General features: G+C 45.5%; 1 long non-coding RNA gene across 1 annotated transcript; it reads right to left on the reverse strand.

Annotated features, from left to right (window-relative positions):
* Positions 1 to 4400: 4400 nt before the first annotated feature.
* LOC135547911 (uncharacterized) lies at positions 4401 to 9566 on the reverse strand. Its single transcript, XR_010456748.1, has 4 exons — positions 9147 to 9566; positions 7818 to 7887; positions 5771 to 5871; positions 4401 to 4824 (listed from the first exon to the last, which is right to left on the reverse strand). It is a non-coding gene; the product is annotated as an uncharacterized LOC135547911 (long non-coding RNA).
* Between the last annotated feature and the right edge of the window lie 5293 nt (positions 9567 to 14859).

Raw genomic sequence — 14859 nt, forward strand, 5'->3', positions numbered from 1 at the left:
ATGTCTACGAGGCTGCATATCAGATTATGTGGTGCTAGTGCTTGTAGTAGCCTATAGCTTTGCTTTTATAGTCATTTTCTCATGTTAAGTCTAACATTTATGTTTCACGAAGCCATAGGCCTACGCTGTCGCAATGCTGCTATTTAAAATGTTGTCTTACAGCAATAATGTATTTACTTGTTCAGTAATTAAAGTGGGAAATTCAAACATTTCAGACTGTAAAATAAAACGGGCTATCTTCTGTATACCACCCGTACATTGTCACAACAATTTAACTTGTATACAGAAGACAGCCCGTTTTATTTTACAGTCTGAAATATATATATATATATATATGCGTTGGGGCAAAAAAGTATTTAGTCAGCAACCAATTGTGCAAGTTCTCCCACTTAAAAAGATGAGAGGCCTCTAATTTGCATCATAGGGACACTTCAACTATGACAGACAAAATGAAATAAAATCCAGAGAATCACTGTGTGTGTGTTGTGACAAGGTACGGGTGGTATACAGAAGATAGTCTGATTTGGTAAAAGACCAAGTCCATATTATGGCAAGAACAGATCAAATAAGCAAAGAGAAAATACAGCCCATCATTATGGAACATTTAAAGAACATTGAACGTTTCTTCAAGTGCAGTCGCAAACATCATCAAGCGCTATGATGTAACTGGCTCTCATGAGGACCGCCAAAGGAAAGGAAGAACCAGAGTTACCTCTGCTGCAGAGGATAAGTTCATTAGAGTTAACTGCACCTCAGATTGCAGCCCAAATGAATGCTTCACAGAGTTCAAGTAACAGACACATCTCAACATCAACTGTTCAGAGGAGACTGTGTGAATCAGGCCTTCAAGAAACTATTACTAAAGGACACCAATAAGAAGAAGAGAGAAGAGAAAAACAAGCAATGGACATTAGACCGGTGGAAATCTGTCCTTTGGTCTGATGAGTCCAAATTTGAGATTTCTGGTTCCAACCTCCGTGTCTTGGTGAGACGTAGAGTACATGTAGGTGAACAAATGATCTCTGCATGTGTGGTTGCCACCGTGAAGTATGGAGGAGGAGGTGTGTTGGTATTGGGGTGCTTTGTTGGTGACACTGTCTGTGATTTATATAGAATACAAGGCACACTTTACCAGCATGGCTACCACAGCATTCTGCAGCTGTACGTCATCCCATCTGGTTTGCACTTAGTGGGATTTTAATTTCTTTTTCAACAGGACAATGATCCAAAACACACCTCCAGGCTGTGTTAGGGCTATTTGACCAAGGAGAGTGATGGAGTGCTGCATCAGATGACCTGGCCTCCACAATCACCTGACTTTTAATTCCCAATCAAAATTCAACACTGTCAATGCATAAGGGTTTGTAAGACCCTAATTTTATAAGAATGGACAGAGCCCCGGTCTTAAAAGTCAAGTAACAGCCTTTAATTCAAGAGAGTACTGAGTTCATACACATTTTACCACAGGTTATAAACTGAAAATTACATCAGCGTTTTCTAAATGTTCCGTCTCTTCTTGACACTGGTAGAAAGGCCCTATAGTTCTCAAGCCTTCCCTCCTCGCCTAGAGCCAAGGTCAGTCCGTGTAGATAAGCATTCTATACAGTCTGGAGATAATCCGTCCCTGCCATCTGGAGATATTTCATTCATTTGTACCAAGGAACAGACCGTCATTGTTCCAAACTCTTGACTACATTATATTCAATACTGGGAGCAAGAGAGAAAATTCATACATGTACAGTAACATAACAGCATTCGGACGAGTCAGTCCTGATTGAAATGTATACATAATTAGTCATCATTGATAAAAATTCCCTTAACACTGACCTCAACCCAATTGAGATGGTTTGGGATGAGTTGGACCGCAGTGTGAAGGAAAAGCAGCCAACAAGTGCTCAGCATATGTGGGAACTCCTTCAAGACTGTTGGAAAAGCATTCCTCATGAAGCTGGTTGAGACAATGCCAAGAGTGTGCAAAGCTGTCATCAAGGCAAAGGGTATTACTTTGAAGACTAGACTATAAAATGTACTACATTTTGGTTACTACATGATTCCATATGTGTTATTTCATACATTTACATTTACATTTAAGTCATTTAGCAGACGCTCTTATCCAGAGCGACTTACAAATTGGTGAATTCACCTTCTGACATCCAGTGGAACAGCCACTTTACAATAGTGCATCTAAATCATTTAAGGGGGGGGGTGAGAAGGATTACTTTATCCTATCCTAGGTATTCCTTGAAGAGGTGGGGTTTCAGGTGTCTCCGGAAGGTGGTGATTGACTCCGCTGTCCTGGCGTCGTGAGGGAGTTTGTTCCACCATTGGGGGGCCAGAGCAGCGAACAGTTTTGACTGGGCTGAGCGGGAACTGTACTTCCTCAGTGGTAGGGAGGCGAGCAGGCCAGAGGTGGATGAACGCAGTGCCCTTGTTTGGGTGTAGGGCCTGATCAGAGCCTGGAGGTACTGCGGTGCCGTTCCCCTCACAGCTCCGTAGGCAAGCACCATGGTCTTGTAGCGGATGCGAGCTTCAACTGGAAGCCAGTGGAGAGAGCGGAGGAGCGGGGTGACGTGAGAGAACTTGGGAAGGTTAAACACCAGACGGGCTGCGGCGTTATGGATGAGTTGTAGGGGTTTAATGGCACAGGCAGGGAGCCCAGCCAACAGCGAGTTGCAGTAATCCAGACGGGAGATGACAAGTGCCTGGATTAGGACTTGCGCCGCTTCCTGTGTGAGGCAGGGTCGTACTCTGCGGATGTTGTAGAGCATGAACCTACAGGAACGGGCCACCGCCTTGATGTTAGTTGAGAACGACAGGGTGTTGTCCAGGATCACGCCAAGGTTCTTAGCGCTCTGGGAGGAGGACACAATGGAGTTGTCAACCGTGATGGCGAGATCATGGAACGGGCAGTCCTTCCCCGGGAGGAAGAGCAGCTCCGTCTTGCCGAGGTTCAGCTTGAGGTGGTGATCCGTCATCCACACTGATATGTCTGCCAGACATGCAGAGATGCGATTCGCCACCTGGTCATCAGAAGGGGGAAAGGAGAAGATTAATTGTGTGTCGTCTGCATAGCAATGATAGGAGAGACCATGTGAGGTTATGACAGAGCCAAGTGACTTGGTGTATAGCGAGAATAGGAGAGGGCCCTAGAACAGAGCCCTGGGGGACACCAATGGTGAGAGCGCGTGGCGAGGAGACAGATTCTCGCCACGCCACCTGGTAGGAGCGACCTGTCAGGTAGGACGCAATCCAAGCGTGGGCCGCGCCGGAGATGCCCAACTCGGAGAGGGTGGAGAGGAGGATCTGATGGTTCACAGTATCGAAGGCAGCCGATAGGTCTAGAAGGATGAGAGCAGAGGAGAGAGAGTTAGCTTTAGCAGTGCGTAGCGCCTCCGTGATACAGAGAAGAGCAGTCTCAGTTGAATGACTAGTCTTGAAACCTGACTGATTTGGATCAAGAAGGTCATTCTAAGAGAGATAGCGGGAGAGCTGGCCAAGGACGGCACGTTCAACAGTTTTGGAGAGAAAAGAAAGAAGGGATACTGGTCTGTAGTTGTTGACATCGGAGGGGTCTAGTGTAGGTTTTTTCAGAAGGGGTGCAACTCTCGCTCTCTTGAAGACGGAAGGGACGTAGCAAGCGGTCAGGGATGAGTTGATGAGCGAGGTGAGGTAAGGGAGAAGGTCTCTGGAAATGGTCTGGAGAAGAGAGGAGGGGATAGGGTCAAGCGGGCAGGTTGTTGGGCGGCCGGCCGTCACAAGAAGCAAGATTTCATCTGGAGAGAGAGGGGAGAAAGAGGTCAGAGCACAGGGTAGGGCGGTGTGAGCAGAACCAGCGGTGTCGTTTGACTTAGCAAACGAGGATCGGATGTCGTCGACCTTCTTTTCAAAATGGTTGACGAAGTCATCTGCAGAGAGGGAGGAGGGGGGGGGGAGGGGGGGGGAGGATTCAGGAGGGAGGAGAAGGTGGCAAAGAGCTTCCTAGGGTTAGAGGCAGATGCTTGGAATTTAGAGTGGTAGAAAGTGGCTTTAGCAGCAGAGACAGAGGAGGAAAATGTAGAGAGAAGGGAGTGAAAGGCAGTGTGGGAAGTGTTGGATGAGAGCGAGAGGGAAAAGGATACAAGGTAGTGGTCGGAGACTTGGAGGGGAGTTGCAATGAGGTTAGTGGAAGAACAGCATCTAGTAAAGATGAGGTCGAGCGTATTGCCTGCCTTGTGAGTAGGGGGGGAAGGTGAGAGGGTGAGGTCAAAAGAGGAGAGGAGTGGAAAGAAGGAGGCAGAGAGGAATGAGTCAAAGGTAGACGTGGGGAGGTTAAAGTCGCCCAGGACTGTGAGAGGTGAGCCGTCCTCAGGAAAGGAGCTTATCAAGGCATCAAGCTCATTGATGAACTCTCCAAGGGAACCTGGAGGGCGATAAATGATAAGGATGTTAAGCTTGAAAGGGCTGGTAACTGTGACAGCATGGAATTCAAAGGAGGCGATAGACAGATGGGTAAGGGGAGAAAGAGAGAATGACCACTTGGGAGAGATGAGGATCCCGGTGCCACCACCCCGCTGACCAGAAGCTCTCGGGGTGTGCGAGAACACGTGGGCGGACGAAGAGAGAGCAGTAGGAGTAGCAGTGTTATCTGTGGTGATCCATGTTTCCGTCAGTGCCAAGAAGTCGAGGGACTGGAGGGAGGCATAGGCTGAGATGAACTCTGCCTTGTTGGCCGCAGATCGGCAGTTCCAGAGGCTACCGGAGACCTGGAACTCCACGTGGGTCGTGCGCGCTGGGACCACCAGATTAGGGTGGCCGCGGCCACGCGGTGTGGAGCGTTTGTATGGTCTGTGCAGAGAGAGAACAGGGATAGATAGACACATAGTTGACAGGCTACAGAAGAGGTTACGCTAATGCAAAGGAGATTGGAATGACAAGTGGACTACACGTCTCGAATGTTCAGAAAGTTAAGCTTACGTAGCAAGAATCTTATTGACTAAAATGATTGAAATGATACAGTACTGCTGGAGTAGGTTAGCTGGCAGTGGCTGCGTTGTTGACACTACACTAATCAAGTCGTTCCGTCGAGTGTAATAGTTTCTACAGTGCTGCTATTCGGGGGCTAGCTGGCTAGCTAGCAGTGTTGATTACGTTACGTTACGTTAGAAGAACGACAATAGCTGGCTAGCTAACCTAGAAAATCGCTCTAGACTACACAATTGTCTTAGATACAAAGACGGCTATGTAGCTAGCTAGCTACGATCAAACAAATCAAACCGTTGTACTGTAATGAAGTGAAATGAAAATGTGATACTACCTGTGGAGCGAAGCGGAATGTTGACCGGGTTGTTGAAGTTTAATTCGGTAGACGTTGGCTAGCTGTTGGCTAGCTAGCTAGCAGTGTGTCCTACGTTAAGGACGACAAATAGCTGGCTAGCTAACCTCGGTAAATTAAGATAATCACTCTAAGTCTACACACTCTAAACTACACAATTATCTTGGTTACGAAGACAGCAAAGACAACTATGTAGCTAGCTAACACTACACTAATCGAGTCGTTCAGTTGAGTGTAATAGTTTCTACAGTGCTAGTAGACGGTAGACGTTAGCTAGCTGCTGGGCAGATAGCAGATAGCAGCGTAGACTACGCTAGGACGACGAAAATACGATAATTACGCAATTATCTTTGATACAAAGACGGCTATGTAGCTAGCTAAGAAGAAATTGCTAAGATTAGACAAATCAAACCGTACTATAATGAAATGTAATGGAAATGTAATGAAAAGTTATACTACCTGCGGACCGAAGTGTAGATGCGACCGCTCGCTTCAACCCGGAACCGGAAAAGTTTTGATGTCTTCACCATCATCTTAGTTTTGATGTCTTCACTATTTTTCTAAAATGTAGAAAATAGTACAAATAAAGAAAAACCCTTGAATGAGTAGGTGTGTACAAACATTTGAATGGAACTGTATATTTACAACAACTGTTCTGTAGGCCTATAGCCTACCTTGGCTGTTCTCGTGCTCTTTTGCAGCTTGGATAGAACATTTGTGCTGTGTAAAACCAGTCTATAATGCAATCAGTCCATCGTCAAAACAGTAGTTTACTAGGGATTGTTTCATTATGCAGACAATACAAACTAGTCTACTAGCCTATCTATAGCTACAGTATATAGTGAGGGAAAAAAGTATTTGATCCCCTGCTGATTTTGTACGTCTGCCACTGACAAAGAAATGATCAGTCTATAATTTTAATGGTAGGTTTATTTGAACAGTGACAGACAGAATAACAACAAAAATCCAGAAAAACGGCAAGTCAAAAATGGTATAAGTTGATTTGCATTTTAATGAGGGAAAGAAGTATTTGACCCCCTCTCAATCAGAAAGATTTCTGGCTCCCAAGTGTCCTTTATACAGGGAACAAGCTGAGATTAGGAGCACACTCTTAAAGGGGTGCTCCTAATCTCAGTTGTTACCTGTATAAAATACACCTGTCCACAGAAGCAATCAATCAGATTCCAAACTCTCCACCATGACCATTACCAAAGAGCTCTCCAAGGATGTCAGGGACAAGATTGCAGACCTACACAAGGCTGGAATGGGCTACAAGACCATGGCCAAGCAGCTTGGTGAGAAGGTGACAACAGTTGGTGCGATTATTTGCAAATGGAAGAAACACAAAAGAACTGTCAATCTCCCTTAGCCTGGGGCTCCATGCAAGATCTCACCTCTTGGAGTTGCAATGATCATGAGAACGGTGAGGAATCAGCCCAGGGAGGATCTTGTCAATGATCTCAAGGCAGCTGGGACCATAGTCACCAAGTAAACAATTGGTAACACACTACGCTGTGAAGGACTGAAATCCTGCAGCGCCCGCAAGGTCCCCCTGCTCAAGAAAGCACATATACATGCCCGTCTGAAGTTTGCCAATGAACATCTGAATGATTCATAGGACAACTGGGTGAAAGTGTTGTGGTCAGATGAGACCAAAAGGGAGCTCTTTGGTATCAACTCAACTCACCATGTTTGGAGGAGGAGGAATGCTGCCTATGACCCCATGAACACCATCCCCACCGTCAAACATGGAGGTGGAAACATTATGCTTTGGGGGTGTTTTTCTGCTAAATGGGACAGGACAACTTCACCGCATCAAAGGGACGATGGACGGGGCCATGTACCGTCAATTCTTGGGTGAGAACCTCCTTCCCTCAGCCAGGGCATTGAAAATGGATCATGGATGGGTATTCCAGCATGACAATGACCCAAAACACACGGCCAATGCAACAAAGGAGTGGCTCAAGAAGAAGCACATTAAGGTCCTGGAGTGGCCTAGCCAGTCTCCAGACCTTAATCCCATAGAAAATCTGTGGAGGGAGTTGAAGGTTCGAGTTGCCAAACGTTAGCCTCGAAACCTTAATGACTTGGAGAAGATCTGCAAAGAGGAGTTGGACAAAATCTCTCCTGAGACGTGTGCAAACCTGGTGGACAACTAGAGAAATGTCTGACCTCTGATTGCCAACAAGGGTTTTGCCTCCAAGTACTAAGTCATGTTTTGCAGAGGGGTCAAATACTTATTTCCCTCATTAAAATGCAAATCAATTTATATCATTTTTGACATGCGTTTTTCTGGATATTTTTGTTGTTATTCTGTCTCTCACTGTTCAAATAAACCTACCATCAAAATTATAGACGGATCATTTCTTTGTCAGTGGGCAAACATCAAAATCAGCAGGGGATCAAATACTTTTTTCCCTCACTGTATACAGTATTTAGCTGGTTTTATATTAAACGTTTGAACTCGGACTGTTGGGGCTATCTGTCTTGTCACTCGTAAGCTTACCAGTGTTCACAGAAGGCGGGGTCATTCTCATGAGTGCCGCTGGGTCTCTGGCAGTTATCAGCTTGGTTTTCTGGGGGAGGAGGAGGAGAAGAGAAGGAGGGTCGGCACACTCACTAGAGGAACTGTCACTATTCTCGAGGGGTGGAAGAAGAGGAGAAGCAAGGCAACTGTCATGGCTGGGCCGGGGCAGTGATGTCTCTGTCGGGACTGGGAGGCTGCTAGTGCTAGCTGCTGCATAAGGCCGACTAGCTTCCACCTGCCAAGGTTGTAGCTTTGCTCATGTGGTTATCTTCGGTAATTTGGCATGAGCTTGATCAGTTACAGCTTTTCTTGATATGTTTTTTTGTACCACTTGGTCTTGTCTTTTGTTTATCCATCTTGAACAGTGCATTCATTCCATCCGAGTCCGACCTGATTCACGTAACTTTTGGGAATTTGATGGCCAATTTGGAGGCCGAGGCGGGCTGAACGAAATGGGCTAACGAGATGCTTGACAACTATATACTGTACATCGTCTGTCTGAGTCACCTACTACCATGTGGATTGGACAACACAAACACTTCACTTACTATATGTGGACATGATAAAGGTGGGTTATTGTAGATTATGGGTGCATGGGCCCCCAGAGCCTTGCAGGGGCTGTGGGGGTTTCCATTACGCCAGTGTCCTTGTGGAATGCTGTGTAGATGCTCCATACAGTGCATGTCTGACAGGCCAGTGTTTTTCCAGTGTACGGGCTTTGTTTTTCCACAGGCTTTGACAATCAGACAGTCAGGCTCCAGTGGGCACCACTCACGCTGTGACAGCCCACATTGTCCCCTCAGTGACAAACAGCCAGCGCTGCTCACAGAGAGGGAGAGGGAAAGAAAGGGGAGAGAGAGAGACAGGGAGAGAGGAATGGAGAGAGAAAGCAATAGAGAGAGGAAGAGAGCGGGAGAGAAGGTGAGAGTGAGGGAGAGAAGGACCCGTGATAAGAAGCCTGATAAAATGCATTCAAGGTGAAATGATGAGCTTATTTCTTTTCTAGTTCCTTTGTTCTCCTGAGGCTTCTAGGATTTCAGAAGGCAGTTGGTCCATGCACTGTAGCTCGCTCACTGACAGGCTCTCTGATCCAGCTACCATCTCCTCGCCAAGGATTCAGCTTTCTATCCCCATCATTTATCTGGTCTTTGTTTTTAATGTGCAGACGTGCTGTGAGGCCTGTGACCGTGTGTGTGTTTGTGTGTGTTTGTGTGTGTTTGTGTGAATGCGTGTGAGTGTCTCTGAGGAAGTGTGTGTCTGCATGTGGGTGCGTGCATGTGTGTTTGTGTGTGCGATTTCACCCAATACCTTCTTTATCCTCTTTGTCTTTGAATTATAATTTTTTCTCCCACTCTTCATTTCCCTTGTTTACGGTGCAATGCAATCAGACAGACCAAATCTGTAATCTTACAAAACATTACCCCTCACAGACGTCCACGCCAGGAACGATATAGCTATAGAATAGCCTGCTCCTGCTTTCCCATACCATAAAAAGCCATTTCATTCCCTCTGGCCTGGCGATTAGGAGCTGGGGATGGACTGTCCCCGAAGAAACAAAGTCCCCTCAGGTAAAGAGACACACCTGTCCATCACCTTTGGAAAAAAAGCCTTAAAATGCCCGAATGATGAACCTCTTATCACGCGACAGAACATTCAAGCTGATATCATTTCTTATTTCCCAGGCTTTCTGAATCCCTTCCAATTCCCCCTTATCTGTACGGCTGGCTACTGTGTGGACTGACTGGCCATCTATGTCCTTCTTAACAAGTACACCTTCCAGCCCCGCCGTCTGTCTGTCAAGTCGGTAAGAATAGAAAAAAAGACACTGGCTAAAAGGAGTCTTCTTTTTCTTTCTCACTCCCTCTCTCTTTGCATTTTATAATTACAATTTCCTATTAGCCCAGCCAAGCACATGGATATATACACTGAGTGTACAAAACATTACAGTAGGTAATATTGAGTTGGTTCTAATTAATTGCTTTCCAACATTAACAGAAGGTGTGGAGTGGGAATTATTGATGGGTCCTGTGATTCACTCATCTGGTGCGGCCAGGGACAACAATTCATTATTCTATTCATTCAACTTTACCCTTGCATTACAAACAAAAGCAAAGCAGTCAAAAAGCAACAATGACTCACTCAAGAACACATGATGATATACACAAATAGCTAAGTGAAGCCAGTGCTGCTAAGAACAACGCCACATACACTACTGTCTGATACACTGGGGGCACTTCTTTGGGCTCACAGCCACCATTTTGGGAAGTCTGTGTTATACTCTTTAGTTAATTCCCATGTCGTGTGACTGTTATTGGAACTCAGGGACATCTAAATGATGGGAAGCCACTCAATTAATGTCCACATACTTTGACAAATGAAAGGTGAGATACACAATTACTGTTCCGTATCCTCTATACCCAGTCTCTGGTCTTTTGACAGAGGACAAAGTAAACACTTGTTTTTTTACATTGTTGTTGTTGTTTGTGGAGGTGAGGAAAAAACGTTGTTTTAAAACTTTGGTCCAGGTCATCTAGCTCTCACAGTCTCACTTCATAATTAGACATTCATCCATGTTTATCAAAACATCATATTTTCAGTTTGTTCCAAACATCAGATTTCAAAGTGTTTAAGGTTAAGTTTAGGCAATAATGCTGAATGTTTAAGGTTTCTGTTAAGTTTAGGCATTAACTGTGAATGTTTAAGGTTAGGGTTAAGTTTAGGCATTAACTACAAAAGGTTAAGGTTGGGCCTTAACTCCAAATGGTGAAGGTAAAAGTTAAGGTTTGGGATAGGCTGAAAACAAAAATATCAAAAACAACTATTTATCGCTGGACTCAAACTTGCAATCTTTGGAATCAGAGGCAGATGCTTATACCCATCCACCATCCCTGTATGCAAAACCCTAGTAAGGAACCTAATTGATGTTAATAGCGCTCACTGTTGCCCCTAGTGGCCAGTTTCCACATCATCTCCCAATGTCCTCAGACATGGATGGATGTCGAATACTGACTTGTATCACAGGTTACTTGGCTGCTGAGCTGACTTTCACTTATTGGTTCACTGCACTGCAGAGATGGACTAGATGCCTGGACAGTGATGAGCTAGAAGCCTGGACAGTGATGAGCTAGATGACTGGACAGTGATGAGCTAGAAGCCTGGACAGTGATGAGCTAGAAGCCTGGACAGTGGTGGGCTAGATGCCTTGACAGAGATGGGCTAGATGCCTGGACAGTGATGAGCTAGAAGCCTGGACAGTGATGGACTAGATGCCTGGACAGTGATGAGCTAGAAGCCTGGACAGTGATGGGCTAGATGCCTTGACAGAGATGGGCTAGATGCCTGGACAGTGATGAGCTAGAAGCCTGGACAGTGGTGGGCTAGAAGCCTTGACAGAGATGGGCTAGATGCCTGGACAGTGATGAGCTAGAAGCCTGGACAGTGATGGGCTAGATGCCTGGACAGTGATGAGCTAGAAGCCTGGACAGTGATAGGCTAGATGCCTTGACAGAGATGAGCTAGAAGCCTGGACAGTGATGGGCTAGATGCCTTGACAGAGATGGGCTAGATGCCTGGACAGTGATGAGCTAGAAGCCTGGACAGTGATAGGCTAGATGCCTGGACAGTGATGGGCTAGATGCCTTGACAGAGATGGACTAGAAGCCTGGACAGTGATGAGCTAGAAGCCTGGACAGTGATGGGCTAGATGCCTGGACAGTGATGAGCTAGAAGCCTGGGCAGTGATGGGCTAGATGCCTTGACAGAGATGGGCTAGATGCCTGGACAGTGATGAGCTAGAAGCCTGGACAGTGATGGGCTAGATGCCTTGACAGAGATGGACTAGATGCCTGGACAGTGATGAGCTAGAAGCCTGGACAGTGATGGGCTAGATGCCTGGACAGTGATGAGCTAGAAGCCTGGACAGTGATGGGCTAGATGCCTTGACAGAGATGGGCTAGATGCCTGGACAGTAATGAGCTAGAAGCCTGGACAGTGATGGGCTAGATGCCTTGACAGAGATGGGCTAGATGCCTTGACAGAGATGGGCTAGATGCCTGGACAGTGATGAGCTAGAAGCCTGGACAGTGATGGGCTAGAAGCCTGGACAGTGATGGGCTAGATGCCTTGACAGAGATGGGCTAGATGCCTGGACAGTGATGAGCTAGAAGCCTGGACAGTGATGGGCTAGATGCCTTGACAAAGATGGACTAGATGCCTTGACAAAGATGGGCTAGATGCCTTGACAGAGATGGGCTAGATGCCTTGACAGAGATGGGCTAGATGCCTGGACAGAAAGGCAGTGTTGAGTTAGACAGGTGTGTGTGTGTGTTGCATGGGTCTAACTCTGGACAGAGGCCAGTCAGCTGCATCATCAGGGTTTGGTCCTTCAAGCTTCACCAGTTCACTGATTCTCACCCATTCCCTCTAAGCAGTAAGAGGATCCCACAGTACTGAAATTGGAGAACACTTTACAGTAATGTGACACCCGCTCCCAGGGTAAAGCCCAGGTGAATACTCTCCTGACACTTTGTGTCAGCAAACCATCATTGGCAACTTTATAGATCGATATAGACATTTTTTATTCAATTATGGCACCCTCTGGAGCGTGTGAGGAGAATGTGGAGGGAGAGATCACACTAGATTGAAGGCGAAATTCAACGTTTTGGGAGACGCTGTCAAAACCGGCCACACACTGGCCTTGAACACAGTCTACGGGGCAGGAACTAGCGGCTTAGACCACTTCACTATCTGTCCACAATGATTTAGCAAGCCCAGTCGGAATGAATGGCTAAACTCAACCATGCAATTGTTTTTCATTATCTGAATGATTCCGTCAGAATTAAAACTTAACCGTAGAGTAGTTTCTGTGTGCCAAAATTTTACATGATTGTCACAGAACGTCGGAACACGAGAGAGTAGTCTATTTGTAAAAAAATATATATGTTTGTCCAAGGACATTTGGGAATAGAGAGAGAGAGAGAGAGAGAGAGAGAGAGAGAGAGAGAGAGAGAGAGAGAGAGAGAGAGAGATAGAGAGAGAGAGAGAGATAGAGAGAGAGAGAGAGAGAGAGACTTGAATCACTTTAACAATAAATCAAGCCATCTAGATACCCAGACACTTGTACACCGACATGATCATACAGTCACGATGAACCATTCACAGTCATACTAGAGAGACTTAAAAATAACAAACTGATCAAACAAGATGATAACCAACCTGAAGCATTCCAACACACACACACAGAGAGAATGAATTCATGTTTGAATGAATAGTAGGAGTGTGCCGACATGGCCATACTCATATTTGTAATCGTGTCCCTAAATTGACAGTTGATTGTCGGATCAGATGACATTCGTGAAGGGAAAAAACTGAGAAGTTTTAATATGCCTAAGTAGATGTTTACAGACACAACAAACTGCAGATTAGGAGCCATGGAAGGGGGTGTTTATCTGACCTGTGTGTTTATCTGACCTGTGTCCGTGTCTGTCTGACCTGTGTCTGTGTGTCTGACCTGTGTCTGTGTATTTATCTGACCTGTGTGTGTGTGACCTGTGTCCTCGTGTCCTCAACTTGCAGTGGGCAGACAAATTTGCTATCAGTCAGAGTCGGCGTTTCATATCATTTCCCTACCATCGCCCCGCTTGTTAGATATTATGTACATTGATAGCTTGACAGCAAACATCCTTGCCATGTGATTTATCATAGTAGCAGGCTAACAGGAGGCTGCAGCAGTCTGAATGATAAGACCTTAACAGAGAAGTGAAAGTGACTGGGTGAAATAATGAAGGAAGTGAACAGAGATATACAGCTTCACTATATCCAATCAGAGCAGCAGGATCAACATACAGCCCACCCTTCTCTTTACAGACAGGCAAACTAGCCAGTTGAGTTATTTAGAGCATGTAGTACCTCACTTGACTGACTGACATGAGAAAGATGCTTGCTGGCACCTGAAAATAGAATTTTCTCTGATCACGGATAATTACAAAAAATACTTTAATCATAATTGTATCTAGAAAATTGCCCATATCTGTTATGATATTCGTTTTGTCTGACTACTAGGCACACCTCTAATAAATAGCATCTGCTAACTCTGACCGTGTTAAATGAGCACAATCTCCAAAAGTGCTGTAATCATCGGAATCACTCTCTCTCATTATTCAGCTAAATAGCAGGGAATAAATTATGTTTAATCAATCAGTGTACTGGCTGCTTGTGTGTGTGTGTGTTTTCTCAAGATGTATTGAGGCGGCTAACATTAAGATTAGGGATTTACATAAGCCAACTGCTTTACCTTTTTGTATCATTGTTCAAAGCCTCCAGGACACAGAAAATTAGGTGGTAATGCATGGGCCAATGTATCATCATTTTGATGTAAACAAATAAAGTCACCTTGCCTTATTAATTTGGCCAAAAGCACAGTGCCGTAGTAGTAGGTTTGGTTAACTGGGACGGGCCTGCTAGCTTCTAGCAGCCATTTCATTCTTATTCCAAAGATACTCTGTTAGGAAGCCATTAAACTGTACGCCCACGGTATTGCACCTATAATGTGTACTGTACTGTATTGCACCATAAACAGCCTGGTCACTCCAGAACTTGTTGATCATATAAATAGCCCTAGTTGGCCCTATGCTAACACTCACCCTAATGCTAATGCTAACCCTAACCTCATGTCCAATTCCCAGTTCAACCTTAACCCTCAACGCTAACCCTCAACCCTAACAATAGCCTCAACCCTTACCCTAAACCCTAACCCTTAAAGCTAACCCTAGCTTCAACCCTAACCTCAGCAATATGATGTAGATGCAGAAAGTAAACGGCATAGGGGGTCAATTTCCACGGTAACTAAGAGCGTTGAAGTGAGAGGCTCAAATTCTAACAGTGTGAAGGGAGTCCTTCCGCATGTGCAGATACTGTGTGACTGTGTGAGAGCGAATTCTTACATCTCGCTCATCTCAATATCTGCAGTGCTGCTTGTGGCAACGTCATGTCACTGAGTCTACAATTAAGTCTGTCTGTGTGT

Source organism: Oncorhynchus masou, chromosome 11 (assembly GCF_036934945.1).
Source record: "Oncorhynchus masou masou isolate Uvic2021 chromosome 11, UVic_Omas_1.1, whole genome shotgun sequence".
In the NCBI taxonomy this organism is placed as follows: domain Eukaryota; kingdom Metazoa; phylum Chordata; class Actinopteri; order Salmoniformes; family Salmonidae; genus Oncorhynchus; species Oncorhynchus masou.